A 26,656-nucleotide genomic window follows, 5' to 3' on the forward strand; every position below is an offset into this window, starting at 1 on the left:
GGCCTCACACTTCATTCATTACTGTAGTTGGGAATAATGTCTAAATACCTTTCAGCAAATCCACTTGCCCTCCAACCCAGTCCAAACCCTATGTCCAGTCCGCCTGTCTTGCCCACCTATTCTTGCCTCTGAGGTCTTCAAGACCTCACACCTGTGGTGGATAGGTTTAACCCTTTTTGGGATGGCTGCTTGTTTTTTCACCCCTGATGCTGCAGCCTGGTATTGCCCCACTTGTCTGGCCTTCATAGCCTTGCCCTTTTGGTCCTTCCCCAGACCCCTCCTCCCCTTGCTCCCAAGACCTTGCACCCTTGGTATGGCCTTTATGGCTTTGCCTTTGTGGCCTCTCACCCTATTCTGTGACATTGCCCTTGTACCCAGAACCTTGTGTCCTTTGTCTAGCCTTTATGATTTTACCCTTATGATGCTGCCCCATGCTCCCTTCTCATGGACCTTTCCATTGCCAGAAAGACCATGACCCCAAGTCTAACCTTTGTGATACTGTCGTATTGCCCAGCTCCCCTGCTCCTTCCACCCCTCCCTTGCCTAGGCACACAAGGCCCTGCCTCACTGGTTTGTCCTTGACCTTATTGCCCTGCCCCTTGTCCAGAGACTCTGCCCCATTCCACTTCTCCCTGCCCTTCCAATGCTCCCAAGCTCTTGTTCCCTCCTGGGACCTTCATGACCTTGGTGTTATAGCCCTGACCCATGCCCCCTCTCTGGTTCCTTGCCCTTGACCCCAAGACACTTCCCCTTTGGTATGGACTCCATGGCCTTGCCTCTATGGCCATGCCCTCTGCCCCTCTTATAGACTAAACCAAAGACCTTTCTCCCTTTGTCTGGCCTCAGTGGCATTGCCTTTAGGGTACTGCCCCTGACCACCTCTCTCTGTACTTGCCCTTGTCCTTAAGGCCTTGATATATTGGATTGGCCTTTGTGACTTTGCCCTGCCCCATGCTGTATCCTCCTTGCTTTTTACCTTTTCCCGAAGGCCTTGCCCCCTTTCTCTGGCCTTTATGGTGTTACTCTATGGTCCAGCCCCTTGAAACTTTCTCTCTGCCCTTGCCTTCAAGGCCTTCCATTCTCACTGGCCTTTATGGTTTTACTCCCCTATGGTCCTGCCTCATGCTAGGTCCTCCCTGCCCTTGTCCTGGTCCACTATACCTTCTTCCCTGTTCCGAATTCATGGCCTTTTCCTATGCCCCTGATCAACATGCCTACTTCCTGCTCTGGCCCATGTCACAAGACATTGCCCACGTTGTCTGGCCTTTATGGCCTCACTCTTATGGCTATCCACTCTTCTCCCATGGCTTTTCTCCCAAGGCCTTGCCTCACTGGTCTGTCCTTTATGGCCTTGAACACAGTGCCCTTCCTGGAGCCCCTTCCTCCCTTTCCTTCCATACTCCAAATTCCCCATCTCTTTTGTCTGGCCTTTATGGCTTTTCCTGTAGGGCCCAGTGCCCTGTCCTTCATCACAAGATCTGGCCCCACTGGTCTGGCCTTCATTGCCTTGCCCTCATGGTCCTTCCCTAAGCCCTCTGCTTCCTTCCCTTACATACCCCCAGCCTCACCTCCTTTCTCTGACCTTTATGGTTATGCTCTTATGGCCCAGCCCCCTGCCCATCCTCCCTGCCCATTCCCTTGCCCATAAGGCCTTGTCTCATTTTTCAGGGCTTCACGGCATTGCCTTTCTGTCTCTGACCCTTGTCGCTTATTCCAGTTCTTGCCCTGTCCCCAGTCCTTGCCTCTGTATTCAATGGATTTTCCCTTATGACCCTGCCCCAGGCCACACTGTCCATCTCTTTCGTGGGTGTCCATGGGCTTGCCCCCATGGGTTTGCTCTTTATGACCTTTCCCCTACGGCTCTGCCGCATGCTACCTCCTTCTTGCCCTTGTCCTTTATTACAAGACATTTTCTCCTGTTCTGGCCTTCATGGCCTTGCCCTGTGGTCCTAAACAATGTTCCCTCTTCCGACTCTGGTTCATGCCCCAGTTCTCTGCCCCACTAGTCTGGCCTTTTTGACTTGGCCATTATGACCATTCACCCTTGTTCCTGTACATGCCCTTTCTTCCAAGGCCTTGCCCCCATTGCTTTAGCCTTCATGACCTTGACCAAAATTTCTTATCCAAAGCCCCTTTCTCCATTCTGTTCATGCCCCCAAGCTTTGCCCTTGTCTCATGGGTCTGGCCTTAAGGGACACATGGACTTGCCCCTGTCCACTTATTTCTACTTTGTCTCCAGTGCCTTGACCTCTGATCTGACTTTCATGGGCTTTCCCTGATGGTCCTGGCCAATGGCCCCTCTTTTGTCATTGGCTCTGCTGAGTTGCTGTCCTGATAATACACCCTTATGACTGTACCTGTTGGCATAGCCTCCCAGGCCTTACCCCCTTGGCCTTTCCCAATGACCTTGCCTCCTTTTTATTACTCCCCTTGACTTTGCTGCCATTCAGGTTGACTTGCTGAACTCAAGTCTATTTGTCCTTGGTCCAGACATCTATGGGTATTTATCACTAGCTCTACCCACCTGACCTTGTCCTTGTGGTATTACCTTGCTATTCCTATCCTCCTGAGTATAGTTACCTATCAGTTCATGTGGCTTACCCACCTAGGGTTAGTAAACCCTTGACCTTCATCTCATGGCTTAAAATTCCTAGTTGTAATCCCCAACCATAGCCCTAGGTACATACCCTGTGGTCACTCCTTCATGTCCTTACACCATGTCCAAATTGCAGTCACCACACCTGGACTTGCTCACCTGTCTTGCCCCAGTAGTATTAATGACCTCCTGATTTTATATACCTGTTACTATCTGGCATTATTTCTCTGGGCTTGCCCATCTGGTTTGATCTTTATTTCCTTATACCTTGAATGTAGTCATGGTGGTTCTAAGTCCTGAGTCTTGGCCTGTCTAGTCAAGGAGTGACTTTGGTATAGCAGATTTTCCTCTTTGTTACTTTTACTTGCTTGCTCTATGTGTACTTTTTTTGTTGAGAATAGGAAAACAAAGTTTTTTACTGGCTTTCTTGGAGAAAGTGGATGAAGTTGACAATTCTGGTAAGTTTTAATATTTTTTGCTTACGTGTCTATTTTCTTTGTTAAAGATATGGTACTTTTCACTTTGCATTCCATTGTGAGCATTTTCCTCAGTCACTAAAACATTTTTGCTTTTTAGTATAGATTCATAACTTTTCCCCAGCCATGTTGGCCCCATGAAGTAATGGAAATTTTTTGATTCTCTAAAGACCTGGATGCTCTTATGTTGCTTGAGTTGTTGCATAACAGTAACTTTTCTGTCCTTTTTGTGGTGATATTTTATAGAACACTATGACTAGAATGGTTTGTTAACAACTTAGTAGCTCTTTTAGTTACTGTATTTATCATTTTTGATACTTTTTGAAGGCTAGTGTAATCAAAGCAAAAGGAGAGCTAAAGTTTTTTTGTAGACCATAATCTTAGTCCTGGAAAAGGTAAGAAAGTTTTCTCTTTTTATAAACTTATTTTTATTGTTTTTAATGAATGGGTTAACATTGAAGCTCCTTGTTAACTATGGAATCTCCAACTATAAGAGTTTTCCTGCTCTAAGAACCCTCAGGAGTGAACTTCAAGCCTGATAACAAAACATACCTACCCATGCATATAGTAGCTTTGTTATTGAGGTGTTGACCATCAAACTTAGGACCTTGAATTTTCTGTGAAAGCATTTACCATTGAGCTATATCCCCCACACTTGGCTTCTATGTTATGAATACTATTTGCAAAATTTCTGAATATGTAGAAAAATATAAACAAGATAATAAAGATCACTTGTATTCCTTGCAGCCAAGACAATGAGTACTTCAACAGTATGGACACTTCCAGGTGTTTCTTCTATGTGGGACCTCATTAATCTCAGGTGAAATGAAAGAAGGATCTTACAGTGAGATTGTACTGCACACTGCATGCAAAGTGTGGGCACCATGTCAGTGAGTTCCTTGTATATATTTTAATAGTCATTGGGGATTGCTCATTTTTCTGTTCTCTGATGAATCCAGGGGAGTTTTGAAATAGTGACCAGGTCTCTCCCTTGGTCTTCTCCTGTGTTTCAGTAGTATTTCTGGAATCCAGCTGTGTCCTCTACCTTAGTCTACCCACCCTCCACCCTCACCCCAACCTGTCAGGTCTCAGTGCCTTAAACCCCATGCAGAAATTCTTTCCTGTAGAGGTTACTGCCTGTATGAAGCAAAGAACAGATTGAGGAGCCATGGTAGGGTCTGGTTGTTACTTTAAAGCTGTGCAAAGCACTTGGTTGTTCATGTCTTCATTCTTTCACTGAGATGCTATGTGGGAATAGGTGTTGAGCAGCTGAAGGGATAGACATGGAGTCAGTTTTCCAGGTTCATAGACCAACAGTTAACAAGTCTCTAGTACTCTTTTTAAGTGGGATAAATGCTGCAGGATGGGTCTCCAAAGAAGCATGACTGACTTGGTGGGATAGAGAAAATAATGTGACATTTCAGCTGGTTCTTCCTAGATTCCAGTGAATTTATGGACAGGAACCTTTTCCATGTGCACATGTAGTGGGCAAGATTGGGGCAATAAGACCAGTCAAGGCTGGAGGAGGACAGGGGTTGAACCCAACCAAGTCAAGTGATTATTGCTGCCCTAGTTGTGAACTGAGATCATATCCAAAAGTTTAAAAGAAGAGTAAGGATACTTTGATGTAAAACAAATGTAGTTTGGGACTCAATGGAAATTTATCAAGTAATGAATTTTGTTGAGTTAGGATCTGTCTTTATAATATGTTTAATTTTAAGAGTGGTTTCTTCTTTCACTGTGTGCATCCCTTGGCATGCGTTTTAATTTAGAAGAGGACAACAATTCTGAGAAAAGTGAGTGTGGTAAGATATGAATGGATTTTTTAAATTTTAGAAATATCATAAGGCATGGGAACCTTTTTTTAAATTTTGATATAATGTACACATCACTTCTTGATGACTGTTTTGAAAGCATATTAATTACCACCTTGATGTTGTAGATTACTGGAAAATGCTTACATGGTAAGTAATTTCTGGTTGCCAAGCAAAGTGGCCAAACAGGATGAGTTGAAGAAAGACAGGAATTGAGTCATTGTTTCAGAACTGACCCTGTGTTTAAAGTTCTGTTGTGTAGAAGTTATGTTGGTATTTCATAAACTTCACACTTAGATCCTTCTGAGACCAGGATTTGAAGACTTTGAGCCTAGAATGATATGTTTTTTAAAGCTGTTTCTCTCTTGCAACCCCTGGTTCCTGAATTGGTGCCCCGATGGCTCAAGAATGAGACAGGTAGTGAGGCAAGCCTGAAGCAATGTCGTGGTGGAATTTTGCACCTCTGGACACTGGCAATAGCACCAGGATCTTGCAAGATGTGTTTAGCATCAACCCCCCCCCCCCTGCTTATCCATGGGTGACTCTCCCAAAGGTAACTCAGTCATTTTAGATAGGAAGCCAAGCATTTGCCCTATTGTGTTAGTCCTAAATGAAAGGGGTTTTGCCTACTTTAAAAGGATTACATTTTAAAATGATATTCACCCTTCCCCACAGGAAAACAATAGTAGTAACATTAACACTCACTGTTTATTGAATGCCAGGCATAATCCTACCTGTAATTTAATTTTCACAACTTTGTGAAGATGGAATTATTCTAATCTCCATTTAATATAATAGATGGGGAAAGTGGAGCACAGGAAGGCTTAGTAATGTGATTAAAGGGCTTTAATACATTGCAACTATTGGTCAGTGTGGATATGAGCAAAATTCACTGCTGTTCCTTTTTTTGGTACATATGATGGAAATATGGTCCTTCAAACAAATCATTGAACACTTGATTGGCCTAAAGGAATATAGTCGTAATTCAGATTGCATTCTAGTGGGGAGAGACCTGAAACAGAAACCTCCATTGTGTAATGTGCCAGGTAGGATAAGGGCCCGCAAAGAAAATGAAAGAGGAAGTGGCAGTGTTAGGCAGGAAGAGCTTTAGGTGGGGCAGTAAGTAAAAAGACACTTGGATGCAGTAGCATCTTAGCATCGACTGCATTTGAGCAGAGACAGAAGGATGCGAGGAAATGAACAACATGAATATTTGTGAAAGGACACAGTCCAGATGCCCTTAGGACAGTGTGCTTTTTGTGTGGTAAAATGGCACAGAGTAACTGGAAGGCATCAAACATAGGGAGTAGGCAGGGGATAAATCACTAGGAGCCAGATCCATAGAGGGCCTCCAGTCACCTTGTAAGAGGTCCATGTGTTAGACTCTTAAAATAGGTTGTTAAAATATACCTGAAATTGGATCTTAATTTTTTTTTTTTCTGAAAATCTCCAGACTAATCTCTAAGTGGATAAAGAGCCTGGAAGGTTGATGCCAGAGAAGCATTATCTTGAAGATCTCAGGACTGAAGTGGAGTGCTGGACCCCTAGACCCTCTGAATCACTTGAATAGAGATGCAACTCTCCAGTTGAAACTCTGTCCTAGGTGGTGAGCAACCCTAATGAAAAGATTGTTCTCCTTGTTTGAGTCTTCAAACCCTCATATCTCCACAGGTGGGGCCGGGAGAGGCATTCACCAAGGAATCTTCTACTCCGATAAGAGCAAGGGCTGTGTGCTTGCTCTCTCTCTGTCTCTCTCCCTTTTTTATCCCCTGTGATTCCTTCCATTGTATCCCCTTCTCCTGAAGTGTGGGGAGGATGAGAGGATTAGGTTGAAGGATGAGAACATGGTTGCTGCCCTGCTGTCACATCCTATGAAGTGTCTTCCCTGGAAGAATGGGGTGCATTCGAAGTGGAGAGTCACATTCAATATAATTTTCATGCATTAGACAATTCAGTGAGAGTCACAATATTGAATTGACTTCTTATGATATTTATGTGTATGTTTAACTTGCCATTGTTTGTTAAAATGGAGGTGGGCATGACTGTAGTTGGTGGTTTATCCCTGGATTGATTTGTGCCATTACTTGTGTGTTAATATCTTTATAATTGAAGTATGGCAGGATAAGGAGCAAATAAACATTTTTTCCCCCTGTAGGACCTTTTATCCTAAGTGGTAAACACCACTGCAGGCTGTGATTCTATAGGATCTCACTGACTACAACCCCTCCTCGACTTTCCATCTGTACACAGCAACTAAAAGAGTCCTTCATGAAGGTAAAGTCAATTAAAATGATTAATAAGTGTTGAATATTTTGTACTCAAACATCACTCTGGATTTGGGTGGGTCCAGTTCATGTTAATTCCAACCTACCTTCCAAACCCCACAGTAGTGTGGGTCTATTTGGATTTTGTAGAGAAGGTGATGGCTGAAATCCCCAGATACATCAACCTTCCAGGCACTTTATCCACTTAGAGATTAGTCTGTTGTCTCTTCATGTGAACAATGTCAAGAATGGGGTATTAGCTATCCAGAGGTGGGGGTGGCCAGAACAAGCAGGCCTGACTTTAGATTGGGCCTACCCTTGTATATCCTTGGCCATCTCTTTTCTGCAGCTTTTTTGCTCAGAATATATTCTGGGAACCAGAGGATCCAAAGTATCAACATCGGCTGTGAGATGGTATCAGGGCAAAACTCTCTGTATCAGAACCTGTACTCAGCATGATTCCCTAGTGACTTGTATGCACATTTGCATTTGAGGAGTGTCTACGAAAGAATATACAGGGAAGCCACTGAGCTCAGCCTTTGGGTCAGGAGTAGAGTGACTTGAGGTTTTTGTTTGACTTCAAGCTCTTCAAATAAAATGGCTATACAAGGTTCACTCAATTTCAGAGCCATGTTTTGGAGGGAAAAAAATCGATGGGTTCAATATTCTTTGTTTTGTAGAAGCAAATACTTCTGGAGCACCTACTGAGTACAAGGCAGAGGGACCTAAGGAGAGAAAGTGTGGCTTTTTATAATAGAACAAATTTTTAAAAAATATATATAGAATGAAACTTTGGTATTTATCTGTTTTCTAAATTATGTAATTCATAGTTGTCCTCAATGGATCTTCTTTTATATCTTTGCCCATCACCAGTAGAGGGGTAATGAGTGTAGAGGTGGATAGAGAGCTGGTATAAGCAAAGGAGGCAGATGAAAAAGTGGCTCAAAATTGTAATTTCAGATTTCAAATGAGAGTGTGATAGAAATTTAAAAATATTAGATGTGTAATTGTCTTAATTAATGAGTTAGTTTGTATTACAGAATTCCTTCCAGACTGGTAGTATTTCTACTGCTTTGCTAATAAATTATGTCATTGTAATTAGCAATACATATTAAAGTTTAAATTTTTAAAAAATAATCTGTTATTAATTTCTTTTTAAGAAGAAGAAATACTTCTTTCTCCACATGGCAAGTGATAGCAGTGTTCTTTGTTTGGTAATTCTAGATTTAAAAAAATGTCAAGGAAATTATATTTTAGCTGGCATATGGCTGTGTCAAAATCATGATGGTGGTAGGCAAATAATTTACATTTGGGAAAATTTTGCCTTAGAATACATATTAGAAGGCAAGCCAAAACCCTTGAGTCATATTTGAATCTTAAAGAGGTTGCCAAAGCCCTAGAACTTCACTTCATGTCCTTTCACAAATTGATTTATTTAATTCAAATTTCATGGCACTTTTTCTAATTGATGTTGGTTGCTCTTTTATAGGTGAATGGACCTCAAGATAACCAGAGTGAACCATTTTGAAAAGCTGCACAGATGATACTTACCTGTACCCAAACATTAAATGAGTTTTAACTCTGCCTTTTGATCCTTTGGTTAGATAGAATATGTATTTTGTTGTGCAAATAATTTCTTTTATTCCTCCATATTTTTATTTGTAAATTATAGTTGTACACAATGGTGGGTTCATTGTTACATATTCATTTATGCACACAATATAATAATATAATTTGGCCAATATCATTCTCCAGTATGTCTCCTTTCCCTCCCCTCTCACTTCCCCTGGTTCCTTTCCTCTACTATACTGATCTATCTTTGATTTTCATGTGATGTTTCACTACCCCTAACATTCATTTCCTTTTTCCTCTCTAGCTCCCACGTGAGAGAAAACATGTGACTCATTACATTCTGAATTTGACTTATTTCACTTAACATAATGTTGTCAAGTTCCATCCATTTTCCTGCAAATGACTTAATTTCATTCTTCTTTATGACCAAATAACACTTCATTATATATTCCACATTTTCTTTATCCATTCATCCACTGACAGACATGTAGGCTGGTTCCATAGTTTGATTCTTGCAAATTGGGCTGCTATAAACATGGCAAATATGCATGTTTCATTATACTCTTTTGTCTTTAATTCTTTAGGAAAAATAGGGTAATACGGTGGTTCCATTCTTGGTTTCTTGAGGAACCTTCATACTGATTTCCATAATGATTGTATTAATTTGCAGCCCCACCAACAATGTAAAATGTTCCTTTTACTCCACATCCTCTCCAGCATTTACTATTGTTTGCATTTTTGATGATTGTTATTCTGACTGGTGTGAGATGAAATCTCAGTGTAGTTTTGATTTGCATTTTCCTAATTGCTAATGATGACACTAAGCATTTTATTATATATTTTCTGGTCATTTGTATTGCTTTTGAGAAATATCTATGTAATTCATTTGCCCATTTTTTGGATGTTAAATTCTTTGAGTTCTTTATATAGTCTGGATATTTATCTTCTGTCAGAAGTATAACTGTCAAAGATTTTCTCCCATTTTGTAGATTTTCTCTTCACATTCTTATTTCCTTAGTTGTGTGGAAGTTTTTTGATTTGATGCCATCCCATTTATTATCTCTTGACATTATTTCCTGAACTTTAGGGTCCTTTGTTGGAGTGTAGACTGTACATTTTCTTCTAGGAGTTGCATGGTTTCTGGTCTAATTTCTAGATCTTTGATATATTTTCAGTTGGCTTTTGCACAGTGTGAGAGATAAGGATCTAGTCTCATTCTTCTACATATGGGTAACCAATTTTCCAAGCACCACTTATATAAAAGATGAAAAAGATAGTCTTTTGAACAGTGTGTGTTTTGGGTACCTTTGTTAAGGACTATAACTATATCTGTGCAGATTAGTCTCTGTGTCCTCTCTTCTGCAATATATATATATATATATATATATACACACACACACACACATATGTATATATATACACACACATACACATACACACATATTTTGTTGTATATATAAACATATATATGTATGTATGTGTATGTGTGTATACACATATGTGTGTGTGTATACATATGTGTGTATGTGTGTGTGTGTGTGTGTGTGTGTGTATAATCTGTTTTTATGCCAGTACCATGCAGTTTTTTGTTACTATAGCTCTTGTAGTATCTGTAGTATAATTTGAAGGTCAGGTATTGTGGTACCTCCAGCATTGCTTTTTGGCTTAGAATTGTCTGTTCTGAGTCTTTTATTCTTCCAAATGAATTTTAGCTCTGTTTTTTTTTTTTTAGTTCTGTGAATAATGTCATTGGTATCTTGATGAATATTGCATTGAATCAGTATATGATTGGTACTATGACTATTTTAACAATATCAACTCTATCTACTCATGAACATGGAAGGTCTTTTCATCTTCTTATGTCTTCTTCAATTTCTTTCCTCAGTGTTCTTTAGTTTTCATTGTAGAGGTCTTTTACCTCCTTGATTAGATTTATTCCTAGTTTTTTGTTTTGTTTGTTTAGACTATTGTAAATAGGATTATTTTCCTGATTTCTTTCTTAGCAGAAAGAAATCATTGTTGGTGTATGAAAAAAAAATCTATTGATTTTGTATGTTGATTTATAACCTGTTGCTTTACTGAATTTATTAGCTCTGGTAATCTACAGGTGCTTTTTGGATCTTCCCACTATAGGATCATCTCATCTGCAACAGTGATAATTTGACTCCTTCTTTTCCTATTTTAATCCCTTTTATTTTCTTTCTTTTTCTGATTCTGATTGCCATGGCTAGAACTTCTAGTACTGTATTGAATAGGAGTGAATATCCTTTTCTCATTCCAGATTTTAAAGGAAATGCTGTACGTTTTTTGTAATTCCCTAGGATGTTGAATTTGGGTTTGCTGTATACAGTCTTTATGATGTTGAGGTGGATTTGTTCTGTCCATGGTTTCTTCAGTGTCTTTGTCATGAATGGACACTGAATTTTGTCTGAGGCTTTCTTTGCATCTGAGATGACTCTGTGATTTTTGTCCTTAATTCTGTTTATGTGGTGAATTACATTTATTGATTTGAGTAGTTAAATTATCCTTTCATCTTTGGGATAAAACCAACTTGTTCATGATGTACAATCTTCTTGATATGCTGTTGAATGTGACCTGCTAATATTTTATTAAGGATTTTGCATCCAAGTTCATCAGGCATGTTGATCTGTAGTTTTCATCCTTTGATATGTCCTTATCTGGTTTTGGTCAGAGGGTAATACAAGCTTCATAGAATGAATTTGGAAGTATTTTTCTATTTCTATTTCATGGAATAATTTGAGGTATATTGGTTTTAGTTATTCTTTAAAGATCTGGTAGAATTCATCTGAGACTCCATCTGGTGTTGAACATTTATTTTTTTTTAAATCTTTGTATTCCCGTGTCTATCTCATTACCACCTATTGGTTTGTTTAGATCTCCTGTGTCCTCTTATTCAATTTTGGCAAGTCATATTTGCCTAGAAATGTATCCATTTCTTCTAGGTTTTTCCAATTTATTGGAATAGAAGTTTGCAAAATAGTTTCTAATGATTCATTGGATTTCTGTGTTATCTGTAGTAATATCTACTTTTCATATCTAATTTTATTAATTTGAGACTTCTCTCTTTTTCTTTTGGTTAGTTTAGCTAAGGGCTTATCAATATTTTTTATTTTTTCCAAGAATCAACTCTTTGTTTCATTGATTCTTTGTACTTTTTTTATTTTCCAGTTCATTGACTTAAGCTCTGATCTGAATTATTTCATTTCTTTTTATTTAATTTTAGAATTGATTCTTCCTTTTTGAGGTTCTTAACATGTTTATTTGGGATCTTTCTGATTTTCTTATGTAGGCACTCAGAGCTATAAACTTTCCTCTTAGAAATGCCTTCATAGTGTCCCAGAGGTTCTGGCATATTATACCACTAGTCATGTTTTATTCTAAGAATATCTGAATTTCTCTTCTGATTTCTTCTATCACCCATTCATCATTCAAAAGTGTATTTCTCAATTTCCACGTGTTTATATAGTTTCTGTAGGGTTTTTGATGTTGATTTCTAATTTCATTCTATTAAAATCAGGTAAGATGCAAGCAATCATATCAATTTTTTGAATTTGTTAAGAGATGTTTGTGACCTAAAATATGGTTATTTTGGAGAAGATTTTATGAGCCACTGGTAAGAAAGTTTATTTGGCTTTTGTTGGATAAAATATTCTGTAGATATCCATTAAGTTCATTTGATTTGAAATATTCTTTTTTCAGATCCAAAGAGTCTTTACTGAGTTTATTTCAGAATAATCTATCTTTTAGTGAGAGAAGTGTATTTAAGTTACCCTATATTATTGTACTGGGGTCTATCTGAATCTTTACTTTGAGTTGTGTCTGTATTATGTAATTAATACACCAATGTTTGGGGCATAAATATTTACTATTGTATCTTCTTGTTGGAATATTCCCTTTACTGGCATGAAGTGAACTTCTTTGTCTCTTCTGATTAATTTTGGCTTAAACTCTGCTTTGTCAGATATGAGAGTAGTTACTCCTGCTTTTTTTCAGGCTCCATTTGCATGGTGTATCAGTTCATCCTGTGACTGTCTTTGCCTTTAAGGGGTATCTCCTGCAAACGATATATAGTTGGGTCTTGTTTTGTAGTACATTCAGCCAGCCTATATGTGTGTGTGTGTGTGTGTGTGTGTGTGTGTGTGTATAGGATTGAACCCAGAGATGTTCAATCACTGAGCCACATCCTCAGCTCTTCTTCTATTTTATTTAGAGACAGGTTCTCACTAAATTTCTTGGGACCTCACTAAGTTGCTGAGGATGCGTTTGAACTCAACAATCCTCCTGTTGATGGGATTACAGGTATGTGTCACCATACCTGGCCTAGCCTATGTGTTTTAATTGGAAAGTTGGAACCATTTACATTTAGTGTATTACAGAGAGATAATTATTAATTCCTGCCATTTTGGTTGATTTCCAATGTTTAGTTTGTTCATCTTTCTTGTTTAACTGCTCTTTAAATGAGATTTATTTTTGAGCTTTCAGGGGTTTGTTTTGATTTCTTGTATGAAGTATTTTCTGTAGTGCTGGATTAGTAGATATGCATCTTTTAGTTTCTGCTTATCTTGGAAGATTTTTATTCCTATTTGATTATGAAGGATATATTAGTTGGATATAGGAGTCATGATTGACAGTTATTTTCTTTCAGGGATTGGAACACATCATTCCAACCCACCTGGATTTTAGGACTTGTGCTGAGAAATCATAAAAAATTATGATTGACTGACCTCTAAATATGACCTTGTGTATTTCTCTTGAGGATTTAAAAATTCTATCCTTGTTTTGTATGTTAGGCATTTTAATTGTGATGTATCATAGAGAGGTTCTTTTTTTGATCTTGTCTACTTGCAGTTCTGAATGTTTCCTGTAACTAGATGTCCATTTGATTCTCAAGGTTTAGAAAATTTCTGTTATTTCCTTGAAGAGGTTATCCACACCATTATCCTGCATTTCACAACTCTTTGTTATTGTTTAGATATAAGTTGTCTCCAAAAGCTCATGTGTGAGAAAATGCAAGAATTTTCAGAGATGAAATGATTGGATTATATGTGCTATGACCTAATCAGTGGTTTAATCCACTGATATGGGTTAACTGGGATGTGACTATAAGCAGGTAGGGTGTGGCTGGAAGAAGTAGGTCACTGGGCTGTGCCTTTGGGGGTTATATTTTGTCCTTAAGGAATCGAGCTCTCTCTGTCTCCTGATGCCATGTCCTGGGCTACTTTCTTCCTCCATGCCTTTCCACCATGATGCTCTGCTACACCTTGGGTCTAAAGCTATGGAATCGGCTGTACATGGCCTACAACCATGAACCAAAATAAACTTATCCTCTTCTATATTGTTCTGGTCAGTCTTTTGACCACAGTGGCAAAAATGCTGACTAAATTACTCTTCAATTTCAGTGATTCTTAAATTTGGTTTCTTAATATGCTGTCCCAGAGTTTTTATATATTCTGGTTATGGTTACTGCTTTTCTTTAATAATGTCCCAATGTTCAAGGCTACTTTGTCTTCCAGCTCTGAAATTATGTTTTAAGCATGGTTTGCTTTATCAAGAGGGCCTTTCAACTGAACATTTTGTTTGATTTATTTTCTTTCATTTTCAAGATGTCTGTTTAGTTGTTTTTCAAAATCCCTATCTCCTTATTGAATTTCTCATTTATGCCCAGTAATGACTTCTTTATGTCACTCAGAGTTGTGTGTGTGTGGGTGTGTATTGTGCTAGAATTCATTGATCATTTTGATAATCATTGTTTTGAATTCTTTATCTGATATTTCATCCACTTCAGTATTTTTGAAGTTAGTTGCTGGTGAATTTTAAGTATTAGGAGCCATTGCATTACCTTGATTTTTCATATTTCTTATGTTTCTGTGTTGGGTTTAATGCATCTGTTGGGATGGATTTATTTTCCTCTCTTATGTGTGGGCTTTTTTTGTTGGGGGCACAGCCTTCTCTTGCCAAAATGTCCTGTAGCGATCTAGATTGAGAATGCTAATAGTTGTGGTAACCATAGCCATTATGTTCATTCTTTGTTTTTGCTGTAAGTGTAGAACTTCCACTGTGAGTAGAACCAGAGGGAGCACCAGATGTTTCTTCTTGGAGTTTGATCATTAGTTTGTGGTTTTTGTTCCTTCTATTCTTTGTATTAAAGTATCACTGAAATTTGAGTGTGGTTAATCTGTGTGTGGAGGATGATGCACAGTCTTTTGGCTGGATTTAATGCAGCATACGAGTATTGGCCTTGTGAACTTGTATTGTTCTTGTAGATTCCCAGCACCTCACAGAGAAGGGGAAAACAATAGCAGCAACTGAAGCAAACAATCAAACAATATTAAACATTAAAATAAATACCCAGGGCCAACTATGATATCTACAACACTAATTACCACCAAAACAGGAATGGTGGCAGTCAGCAATTTTCAACAGCAAAAATAACAAGCAGCTGTGAGCCAGATTATTGTAATAAGAAGGTATCAACTATGCTTTCCAAAATACTAATAACTGCAACAACATGAATATTGTGAAAAGGATTTATGTAAACCAAATAGTTCTAAAGATGGTAAAAATATAGCATTGAGGACAGCCTCAGCAACCTAGTGAGAGAGACTTGGGATGTAGCTCAGTGGTAAAACACACCTGGTTTTCAAGCCCTAGTACTGCACAAGCAAGCAAGCAAACAACAACAACACAACAACAACAACAACAACAAAACCAAAGTGGAAGCCTATGAAAATGACACACACATGATCTAGTTTTATATCACTATGAATGTAAAATGTTATTGTTTTATTTAGTGAACATGGAAATAAGTGAACTCTAATTATTTTTAAAACATATCTATGTTGCGACACAATTTTTATTAAATTGGTACAAGGGAACGTTTTCTTGTTTAAAATTATACAATTACTTGGCTAGTGAGTCCCAATAGCAAAGTAGCTACAAGTAGAATTACTCTGATCTGAAAGATTAGGGACTTCTAATATTTTTGAGATAAGCATTTCAGTATCTAAATCCAGTTAATAAAGCTTTACTTTGGGGAGGATATTTTAACAGTGATCTTTGCAATATCAAGCACTGTATCAGTAGTTTCAGATTGAGTGTAACACTGTGGTATTGTTTTTAATAAGTTCAGGGCTCAACCTTAACAGAATCACTTCAAAATCTTATTAAAAATTTAGGTTCAGGGGCTGGGGCAGGGGCTCAGTGGTAGAGCATTCGTCTTGCATATGTGAGGCCCTGGGTTCGATTCTCAGCACCACATAAAAATAAATAAAGGCATAAAAATTTAAATAAAAAAAGACAAAAAAATTAGGTTCAGAATCTGAACGTAGTTAGTTTTGAGATGGTCTTGAGAACTTGCAGTTTTAGTGAGCTGCCATGTAACTCTCATTGAGGAAGAGCTAAGAGCTCTTCTCAGAGCTAAGAACAATCTACCATGTATCAAGAAACCACTAGGTGGTGAGGCCATCTCTTTGAACCAATTCTTCAATCTAGAAAGCCATAGAAAATTCAGTTGTTAGAGAAAAATCAAGAAATGTGGGAATATCTAAACACACTTATATCAATTGTTACTTGCAGATTAGCTTAGGTGTTGGTCCCTGATGGAAAGGTGGTAAGTGTCCCCTTCTCCTCCCATTGCCTTCTAATAACACCTTCAGTGTTTGTTATGCCATAAGGATCCTTAACTGAAACTCTGCAACCCATGAGCACAAACAAATCCAAATATAGAAAAACAACTTAATGAAGAGGGTTAGTATTATATGAGATCAATAGTTTACACTGGGAAACATACCTTTCTAAATTTAAAAAAGATAGCAGAACAAGCAAGCAGATACAAGTCTGGTATTACCATCTCCTAACATTTCTATGGAATGTGCTCTTTCCCCACAGGCCTGGATGGCATCTTGGAGGGTGAAATTCATGTCTGTTGCTGTCCTCCTTTGTGGGCCCTAAGCCACTACCTGTGTAAGGTGCTGACCCTTAAAAAAAGACACCGAGATTCACAAGAGCATTTCTTTTGAGGCATAACAAGTACTTTTGTGCCATATTTTGAGGCATATTAAGTACTTTTAAATTTTTACTCCAACTTGTACTGTTTTAAAATTAGTCTTGTACCTGAATTATCATGGTGAACATTATACTCTAACAGCTTAATGTTGTTATATTGAACAGTACCCTTTAGTCCTTCAGTTAGTTTGGAAAGCAGGGATTCATTTATCTTATGGCAATTAAATATGAGGAGTGGTTAAAGTTAATGCATCATTGTATCCTTAATAAGGAGAGTACATTTTTTATTGTAAATAGCTGTAAATGATTGAAGTGTTAAGAGGAACTAGTGAATTACTTATCTGCTTTTAGATGGAGCAAAGACAGCTGGGGAAAGAATGGCTGAGAATTGCTATTGCTAACCTAGAGTTAGGGAGTAGTGATACTGATGATATCTAGGAAAGTAGAGAAGATCTTCCTGTATTCTCTGCAGGAAATCTGCAAGTTCAGGATGCTGGAAAAGTGGGAAGATAAGAAGCAGAGGAGTCCACAGTCCAAGATTTACAGAATTGCTTGAAAGATATTATTTGTGTTGAAGTCCAAGAGGTGCTGCAAGGTGAGAGTCATTTACTTGAAGTCCAGCAGTGTCCTTGGAAAACAGCAAATGACTACTACAAAATGTATTGTTTGGTTGTTTATGAGGTTGGGTTCAGAGAACCCAGCAATAGAAATGCAACAGTAAGCTCAGGCTAGTATCACCAATAAAGATTTGTGCAATGGCGTCAGAGGAAAGGTTGTAATCCCAATTCAAATGATAGTTTGCTTTTTGAATATAAGCAAATTCTTAATCTGAAAATCCCCTCAGTCCTGGGCTAATGACAAGGAAAGGAGATAATAAATTGTAAAGCACCTGCCAGGTATTAACTTGCAGTAAAGGTGGAAAATGTCATTCTGGTATTTGAGACCTGACTGATAGCACAGAGCTTTCTGGACCTTCCCTGAGGGGAGGAGAGGGCACTGGGTGGTAGAGGGGGTTACAGGGAGCTGTTCTGGTCCCATTCCAGAAAACCACTGTGGTCCATACTTTGAGAATTTTGTATTTTTGTGTGACTGGATTTTCACATTATACTCAAGCATAAACCAATTGAAAACTTTAATTCTGTTACCACAATTAATAAAAATAGTATTGCTTCTCAGAAAATGTGATAACTCAGAAGTTTTTATTTGAAATTCTGTTTAAGTTTAAGTAAATGATCCAAAAAGTTACATGTATTGTAATCTCTGTATGCTTTTCAACCTGAGGTGTGAGCTCTCTGAACTCTTGGGGTTGGCTACTGAAGGAGGGCTACTTGAGGTTTTCTGTCCTCTAGTGTTTGGATGCAGAAGCCTCAAGCAATCAGAGAGTAATTCTCTTCCACCATGCAGTGTTTGTGTGCGTGTTCCAAGGTCTGCTCATCTCCCTGGAGAAGTTCAGTCAAATCTTCAGAGTGCACTCAACATCATCTATCTTGTGAAATTACCAGGACGAATGTTACATTTCTTGACTTTCACTCTGGGATCTTTTATTTTTAGTATGAAGAATGCTACTCAGAAATACTTTTCTTTTTATTGTGCCCAAACCATGTCTCTTCTTGAAGACGACTTGCCCCAGGGAATAATGTAGTCACATTGACTGTTAATTGGTGAAATAAAATGTTTGGTAAATAAATTTTGTCTCAATTTCATCATCATGCATGTGTGGCCTAATCAATTTGGGTATGTTTTGTTTAACTGTTTCACTTAGTTAAGGAAAGCATAAACTAAGGATGAAAAGAAGAAAAATAAATTTGCCTTTTGAAAGTGCTCATGTGTTTTGTTATTTATTTACAAGTCAAGTTCCTTGATTGTTGTTACCTTAGCGCTTTGGGCAGCAGCTGGTTTTGATCCCAGCTGTTTGATGCTTGGACTGAGCCTCCATGAATACAGATCAGGGGAAGCTAGTTCTCTCAGGTATTTCACAGGTCTGGTAAAATCTACATGATGAGATCTGGTCCTTCTACAACAGGAATTGTTAGAATGATAAAGAAGCTCATTTCAGGGGTGGATTAATCCATTTTGTATTACTATAAAGAAATACTGAGGCTGGTTATCTTTATAATGAAAAGATATTATTTTAGCTTCTAGTTCTGGTGGTTCAGGAGCATGTAACCACAATTAGCTTGGCTCTGGTGAAGGACTCAGAGTGGATGGCAACACACAATGGCTGGAGTGTGGGTAGGAATAACAGATCACTTGGAAAGTAAGTTAATAAGAGTGATTGAAAGGGATGGGGATGTGGCTCAAGGGGTAGCGCGCTCACCTGGGTTGGATCCTCAGCACCACATACAAACAAAGATGTTGTGTCCATCAAGAACTAAAAATAAATATTTAAAAAAAATTTCTCTCTCTCTCTCTCTCTCTCTCTCTCTCTATCTCTCTTAAAAAAAAAGAGTGATTTAAAGGTCAGACTTGCTATCTTAAAAACTCCTCCTTGAACTAAGTCAAGCTCCCAATAGAGCCACCTTGAACCCTTCTGAGGTCATACCCCTAATAACCTAAGCATCTCTCACCAGTCTCCACTCCTTAGCACCTCTCCACACTAGAGACCAAGTTACATGAACCCTTGGGGGGCAAAACACACCTAAACCTTAGCAAAAGGTGTGTTTTAATTTAAAACCAGGCAGATTGGTATCAGTTCCCCACCTGTGCATCTGTCTTGACATGGCTTTTCCTGCATATCATGGGAACTCATTTGGTTATTTTGTTATATACTTGAGGAAACATTTTTCCCAACTTTCACGTGGAAACATGATTTCATTCCCTTCTCTAAGGAGGACCCAAATCTACTGATTTCTTAATGCTCACATAAGAACAGTGGTTGTCAATCATTGGCCTAACAAACGTTTCCAAGTTTTCTGAAAGTTCTTTGGGTGAAATAGCACACTACTTGCTGAAAGGCACCATCCCAGCTAGGTAACCAGGGAGGGAATGTGGGAATTTTTTCACATGAGAGAAGTTCTTGGCCTTTGTTTCCTCGTACCATGATTTTAGCAGTCCTGGTAACTGCTTTAGCTGCTCCTGCTAAAATAGAGGCCTTGGAGTTGAATACTGGGTGCTGAGTTCTGAGGTTCCTCTGTTTCTCAGTTGGGGTGTACACCGTCATGTGGAACCCTATGGTGGATTTAGATATAATTTATTCCAATCATGATCTAAATTCCCAGGTAGTCCTATTCATTATGCAGAAACCCATTATTTTTAAAAATATTTTTTAGTTGTCCATGGACCTTTATTTATTTATATGCACTGCTGAGAATCAAACCCACTGCCTCACACATGTTAGGCAAACGCTCAACCACTGAGCCACCAACCCAACTCCCAGAAACCCATTCTTGATTTTTGCTCCAACTTCTGACTCTAGGAGCCAGGCAACATGGTGCATGCCTGTAATTCCAAAGACTGAGGATCTTGCTATAGGAGGATCCTAAGTTTTAGGCCAGCCTGGGCAATTTAGTAAGACAGTTCCAAATTTTAAAAAGGACTAGGGATATATACCTCAGTGGTAGAACACACCTGAGTTCAATCCCCAGTATCACCACAAAATATCCAAAACAAAAAAAAAATATTTTTGGTTCCTATCTTCAGGAAGGAGCCACTTGTACTGAGGTTAGCTGCAGGAGGTTCATGAATGCCAAGCCCCAGTGTATGCACTTGGAGCCTTACAGCTACAGTGAAAGAAGTGATTGGGATAAAGCAGGATGGAAGTCCTTTTGAAGGAAGTCCTTTTGATGGAAGCAGAGGTGGCTCACCCTAGGCTCTGCACAGATGCACCAGTGAGCTTGGCATCCTGGATTCATTGGCTTAACAATGGCTACTTGTTGACATCCCTGTGTGCTGGAACAAGGTTGGCGACACTAATGCCAAGCTTCTCTGGTCTGAATGTGTTTCCCTTCACAAACTCCCAAACTGGAAATTTAGTTCACAGTGGAACAGGATTAAGTGGTGGGGTTTACAGGAGGTGATTAGTCTGCGGGGCTGGGGCCTCCAGAGTGGATTTGTTTCCTTATGAAAGGACCCTCAGGTGCAAGGCAAGTGCTCTACCACTGAGCCACAATCCCAGCCCTCCTTTGGTTATTTTTTGCATGGTTTATCTTTTCTTTGCTTCTACCTTTAACCTATTCATTTTCTTCAATCTTCAATCAGCATATAGATGTGATTATATTTTTTGTTTTAGTTCACTCAGCCAAATCTCTACCCTCTTTTTTTTTTTGTATCAGAGACTGAACCCAGGGCCACATCCCCAGCCCTTTTTAAATTTTTATTTTGAGACAGGGTCTTGCCAAGTTGCTTGCTAATTTGTTAAGGCTGACTTTGAACTTGCAATCTTCCTGCCTCCTGAGCTGTTAGAATTACAACCATGTGCCACCACACCTATTTTGTTGTTGTTGTTGTTGTTGTTGTTGCAGTGCTAGAATTTAAACCCAGAGTCTGTGCATGTCAGGCAAGCTCCATACATCAGAGTTCTAGCCTACTCTACTTTTTAATTGAGATGTTTAATCCATTGATATTTAATGGAACTAGTGATGTGGTAAGATTTATGCCTGCCATTTTGCTGTATGTTTGCTTTTCTACCCTTTTTGTTCTTCTGATCCACTTAGTTCATTTCATTCATATCATCCTAGAAAAATTTATTAGTTTTTTCTCTGTTGAATTGGTATAGCTCCTTTTGCCATGTATCCTAGTGTCCATAGATGTCTAGTGCCCTTCTGAGCTTTCAGTTATATTGCATTGGTCATACTTTTTTTTTCTGTTCCTATGACACTACTATTTTGAATCAATTGCAGTTGATTTATATCTGGAAGAGTAATTCTTCTTGCTTTATTCCTCTTCATCAAAAATATTTTGGAGTATTTTTGGATCTTTGCTCCATATAGGATTTTACAAACAACTCATCAAGTTTTACTATAATATCTGTTGGTTCTTGTATTTTGATTACTGAATTTTCAGGTCAATTTGTGATTATTTATATTTCTATAATTCTGAGTCTTTAAATTCATTTATTTGTGATGAATAAGAAGTAATGATTCTATTAAAATCTTATTTAATATATTTTAGTAAAGTTACATAATTTTCTCCAGTAGTTCTTATACAGATTTGTTAGATTTACTTTCAAGTACTTCATTTTATTTGCCATAGTAAGTGTAACCATTTTAAATTTTTAGTTTTCTGATTTCATGATTAATGTACAGAAACATAATTTTGTATGATAATTTTTCTTTGCCTTACCAGGAATTAAACCTAGGGGCCTTCTACCACTGAGCTATACCCCTAGACATTTTTATTATGAGATAGGATCTTGCTAAATTGTCAAGGCTAGCCTCCAACTTGTGATCCTCCTGCCTCAGCCTCTGAATTGCAGGAGTGTGCCATTGTGCTTGGCTGCATATTAGTTTTATATTTATATTTTATACTCATATTTTAAAATTTTTCATGCTTTTTTTAAACACATAACCAAATAATCTGCAAATCATATTAGCTTTATTTCTTCTTTCCCAATATCTTTTACCACATATTTTATTTTCTTGTCTGACGTCACTGACTAAATTCTTCAGTATGGTATTGAATTGAAGCATGATTGTGGGCATCCCCACCTCATTCCCAATCTCAGAGGGAATGTTTTAAGCATGTCACCACTGAATATGCCAGATGCAAAAAAATATACATGAGTCCATGCATAGAAAATTCCAGGAAAAGCATAGCTTATCTATAGTGACAGGAAGCAGATCTACAGTTGCTTAGGGGGATGGTGGCTAAGAAGGGATTGATAACATAGAGACAGGAGGGAACTCTCTGAGGGTGGCAAAGAAGTAGAACATTGTGATAATTTTTGCCCAAGTTTATGCAACTGTTAAAACTCAATTGAACTCAAAGTATAATATTGTATGGAAAATATATCCCAGTACATTTGATCATAGCACCAGAAAGAGGCTGACCTCTCTCTACTGTAGATGTAAAAAGGCATCGGGACCCTTCCTGTATAAGTGTGGTGTATTTCAGGTCTCTTCAGTCTCCCCCACTGGTCTGTGTGTCATTTCTTTCACTGATATCACCCTGTCTTAATCGCTCTTCAAATTGTTTATTGAACTAATAGTTACTTTATCCAAGGCTTCCAGAATTTCCTTCCAAACTTAATCAGAACTGTCACTTTGCAAGAGATAAATGTTGTATAGAATTCCAAGAATTGTTTTACTGATTACCATGTAAGGTTGTAAGATTGTCAGTTGGTGAGAAAAACGGGCTGTCATTTTGATTTATGTTGCTATATCCCATTACCATGATGCAATATAACTGAAGTACAATTGAATTAGTCCCCCTCCCCATCCGTGGTCAAATTTGACAGCCTAATGAAATTAGGTCTAAGGTCATTTTAAGTTGGTGGGGAATAATGGGTAGGACCTTTATAGTATCTACTAGGACCTTTATAGTAGCTACTTAAATGGGAAATCATAATAATCCTGTTGCTTCAAACTCAATCATTTTTAATAATTTCCTAATTTGCTTAATGTATGGATTCACATAAGTTGCATTTTAATATAATAAATTGAAGCTAATGGAAGAATCCCATTATTCAAAATCACTGCCACTGATTACTTTCAGAAACATCAAAGAATTTTCAGAGCTTACTTATCTTTTTTATTTTGCATATGTGCATTTAATTAAAATGTGTGAGGAACTTTGATAATGGAAAAAAACCACGTCTTGTCAGGGATTATATTAAAATAGAACAATGTTTCCCTAGTTTGCCCTTGCTTTGTGTTACAATTCTTAGTCATCATTACTAATATGAATACAATGGTATGTCGGGAGGGACAATCTCTTCTGCCCATCATTGGTTCATGGTTGAGGCCCCCATTGCAAGTGACAGATAAAAAGGAGAAAAACACAGAAATTTATTTGATGTAAGTTTTACCTGAAATGAAAGCCTCTACAAAGAAATGAAGATCTGAAGAAACAAGTAAACCTGAGCATGACCATGCTAGGTTTGATGAAGAATGGAGAGCCTTGAAAAATCATGGTGGGGCAAAAAGGGTAATGACCCGGGGGAGCCTTCGAGGCTTATTTGTTCATATTCTCCTTTGTGGCCCTTGCTTTTGGAAATAAGGATATGCCTTTTCTCCAGGTGGTGTGGAGTACTGATAGACCCAACCTGATCTTTTATTAAAATTGGGAGCCATCTTTCACAAAGCCATGAAAAGCTAATTTCGGCTTTACTATACATTACTGCAAATTCTGAACCTGCTTGGAATGCCTGCCAATGCCTTGAACTCACCCATGCCTGGCTATCTGACCAGATAGCAGCCCTCTCTGAAACTTAGTGACACCTCATAAATATTGGCCTTCCCTGGACAGACAACGACCCTCTCTGAGGCTCTAATGGTCCTCATAAATTCTGATGCTGGGGCCAGCAAAAAATGTAAACTACCATTAGTGTGATGCTTGTCAGAGTTCTGTTATCTGTAACCCCCCCTTTGTATAACTTTCTGGGCTATAAAGCTGGGCTGTAGGAAAGGTGGGGCTGCTGTTTTGTTCCTGCCATTTTGGGAGGGAAAGGCAGCCCGGCCGGTCGAAATAATAAGCTTGCTTTAATTTGATTTTAATTGGAGTCAGTGGTCTTTTCTTGCATCCTGGTCTAACAGTACCTCTCACACAAGGATCTTGTCAGCTGCTTCAGGGGAAGGCCTGAAAAATTTCCTTGGATTTTCTGATCTGCTCTAGGAAGAGAGGTTGGGAAAGGTTAGCAAACTTTATCTCAAATAATTGCAGCCTAAGATATTCAACATGCCAAGGTACCATATTTTGGAGTAGGATATGCTGAAGACATCATCAGAAGAATGATGGTCATATGGAGTATCTATGTTATTGTATTAATATAATAGACACAGGTGGGATTCCATGGCTGGTCAGATGTGGGACATCTGTTTACTTGCACCTTGATCAGATGTGGAAGGAGGGTCTCGCTTCCATGCTACTGCCAACTATCCAGGTGTCTAAGACCCTACTCCACTCACACTGAAGGCCAGATGGAGAAATTTAAATGGAGAAATTTTCTCCAGGTGGGCCCTTTATTGGAGGATGCTAGGCCATTCATTGAGAGCCAGACCAGTGTCCTTCCTGCTGACTTACCCAAGGTAACACCTGGGCTGCTCCATGGACCACATTCAGAAGGGCAGGTGGGTAGCTGCTGCTCATGCCTGTGGTGGCGGGAGACCTCTTGTCCTTAGTATGCTTCTTTCTAGAAGGCTTTCACCATCTACTTTGATGTTTGAGGTGTCCTTGAACAGTCTGGGGACAGTAAAAGCCTGCTCTGTCAGTTTATATCTGAGTTCCTTCACCACATGATGCTCAGAACAGAAGAAATTGCCACCATCATTTCCTAGTTTCTAGTTTCCTCAAAACAGTGGAGACCATTCCAGCTGTTTAGATGAAAGAAGAAAACCTTCAGGATTCAATGATCATAGGCTCCAAGGTGGGGAAACACACAAAGTAATGTAGTGAATTGTTTATTCCAGAACCTTAATGATGATCTCCATGCCATCCTTCTCTTCTTGAATCTGCACTTCTGTGAGGATTATTTCCAACTCAAGTGAAGAGACCATTATTTTGATTATAAATGGTACCAACTCTTACCATACCACATGCAAACTCATAACATAGAACATAATGACAAAGATTCTTTGCTTAGCCAACTTTAGTCAGTCTCCCCAGGACCCTCTCTCCACAAGAGCCAGTTCATGTACTTCCTATATAGTGTTAGCAAGAATCCAGCTAAGTCAGATTAGCAAGAAGCCCCAACTTTTAATATCTGATGTGAGATCAAACTTGTCCCCTCTATGCCCAGGTGATATGCAATCACCTGGGCATGTTTCGGCAAGAATTCTGCTAAATTGTTCAGCTGGCATTCCCCCCAAACATGATGACTTCTCTTAGGATTTTCCATCTACAAATCTCACTCCCCACCACAACATATTCCAAGTATTTTTTTTTTTTTGCTACACATCCTATTGCTCTGGTTTTATTCAGAATACAGCCAGTTTTATACTGGTTATGGTTTGGACCTAGAAGTGTCCACTGAAAAACTCTTGTTTTGAAAGCATGATCTCCAAAGCAGTAGTGTTCAGAGGAGGGATTATGGGCAATGCTTAGGGCTCTGACCTTGTCAGCAGATTGCTCCATTTTCAGAATTAATCTGTTAGCTGAACGGTTTACTAGGTGTTAACTCTAGACATGTAGTTGGTGCCTGGGTGAAATATGTCACTTGGGGTGTGACCTTGAACTGTTATCTATCCCTGGGCCCTTCTTCCCTCTCTTATTCTCCTTCCCTCCCTCCCTCGCTGCTTCCAGGCTGCCAAGAGCTGAGTGGCTTTCCTCCTCCACACCCTTCCGCCATGATGTTCTGCCTCACTTCAGGCCCAGAGCAATGGAGTTGGCCAACCATAGACTGAACTTCGGAAACTCAGCCAAAATAAACTTTTTGTTCTCGCAGTTGTCCTTGTGAGGTCTTTGATCACAGGGACAAAAGCTGGCTGCCACAATACTGGAGTCTTTCTTCCTCTGTAACCATATTTTCTTTTAATAAAATCTGTCTTTACTGTTTTAACTTCTGTCCATCTCAGCTTTTTCTTAAACAATACTAATTCATTCATTCAGTGTACTGGGTGCTGAGGATATACTTGTGACTAAGAAACAGCCAATTTCCTGCTATTCTGGTAGTTTTTTGTGTCACAGAGAATAGGTACGATACTGATATGTCGGGAGCTGCCACATGGGAACCGAGGGCCCCTTAGCCCTGAGCGATGAGACTGTGGAGACGTGGCAAGCCAGCCATGGGGTGTGTGTGTGTGTGTGTGTGTGTGT

Source organism: Urocitellus parryii, chromosome 8 (assembly GCF_045843805.1).
Source record: "Urocitellus parryii isolate mUroPar1 chromosome 8, mUroPar1.hap1, whole genome shotgun sequence".
NCBI lineage: Eukaryota > Metazoa > Chordata > Mammalia > Rodentia > Sciuridae > Urocitellus > Urocitellus parryii.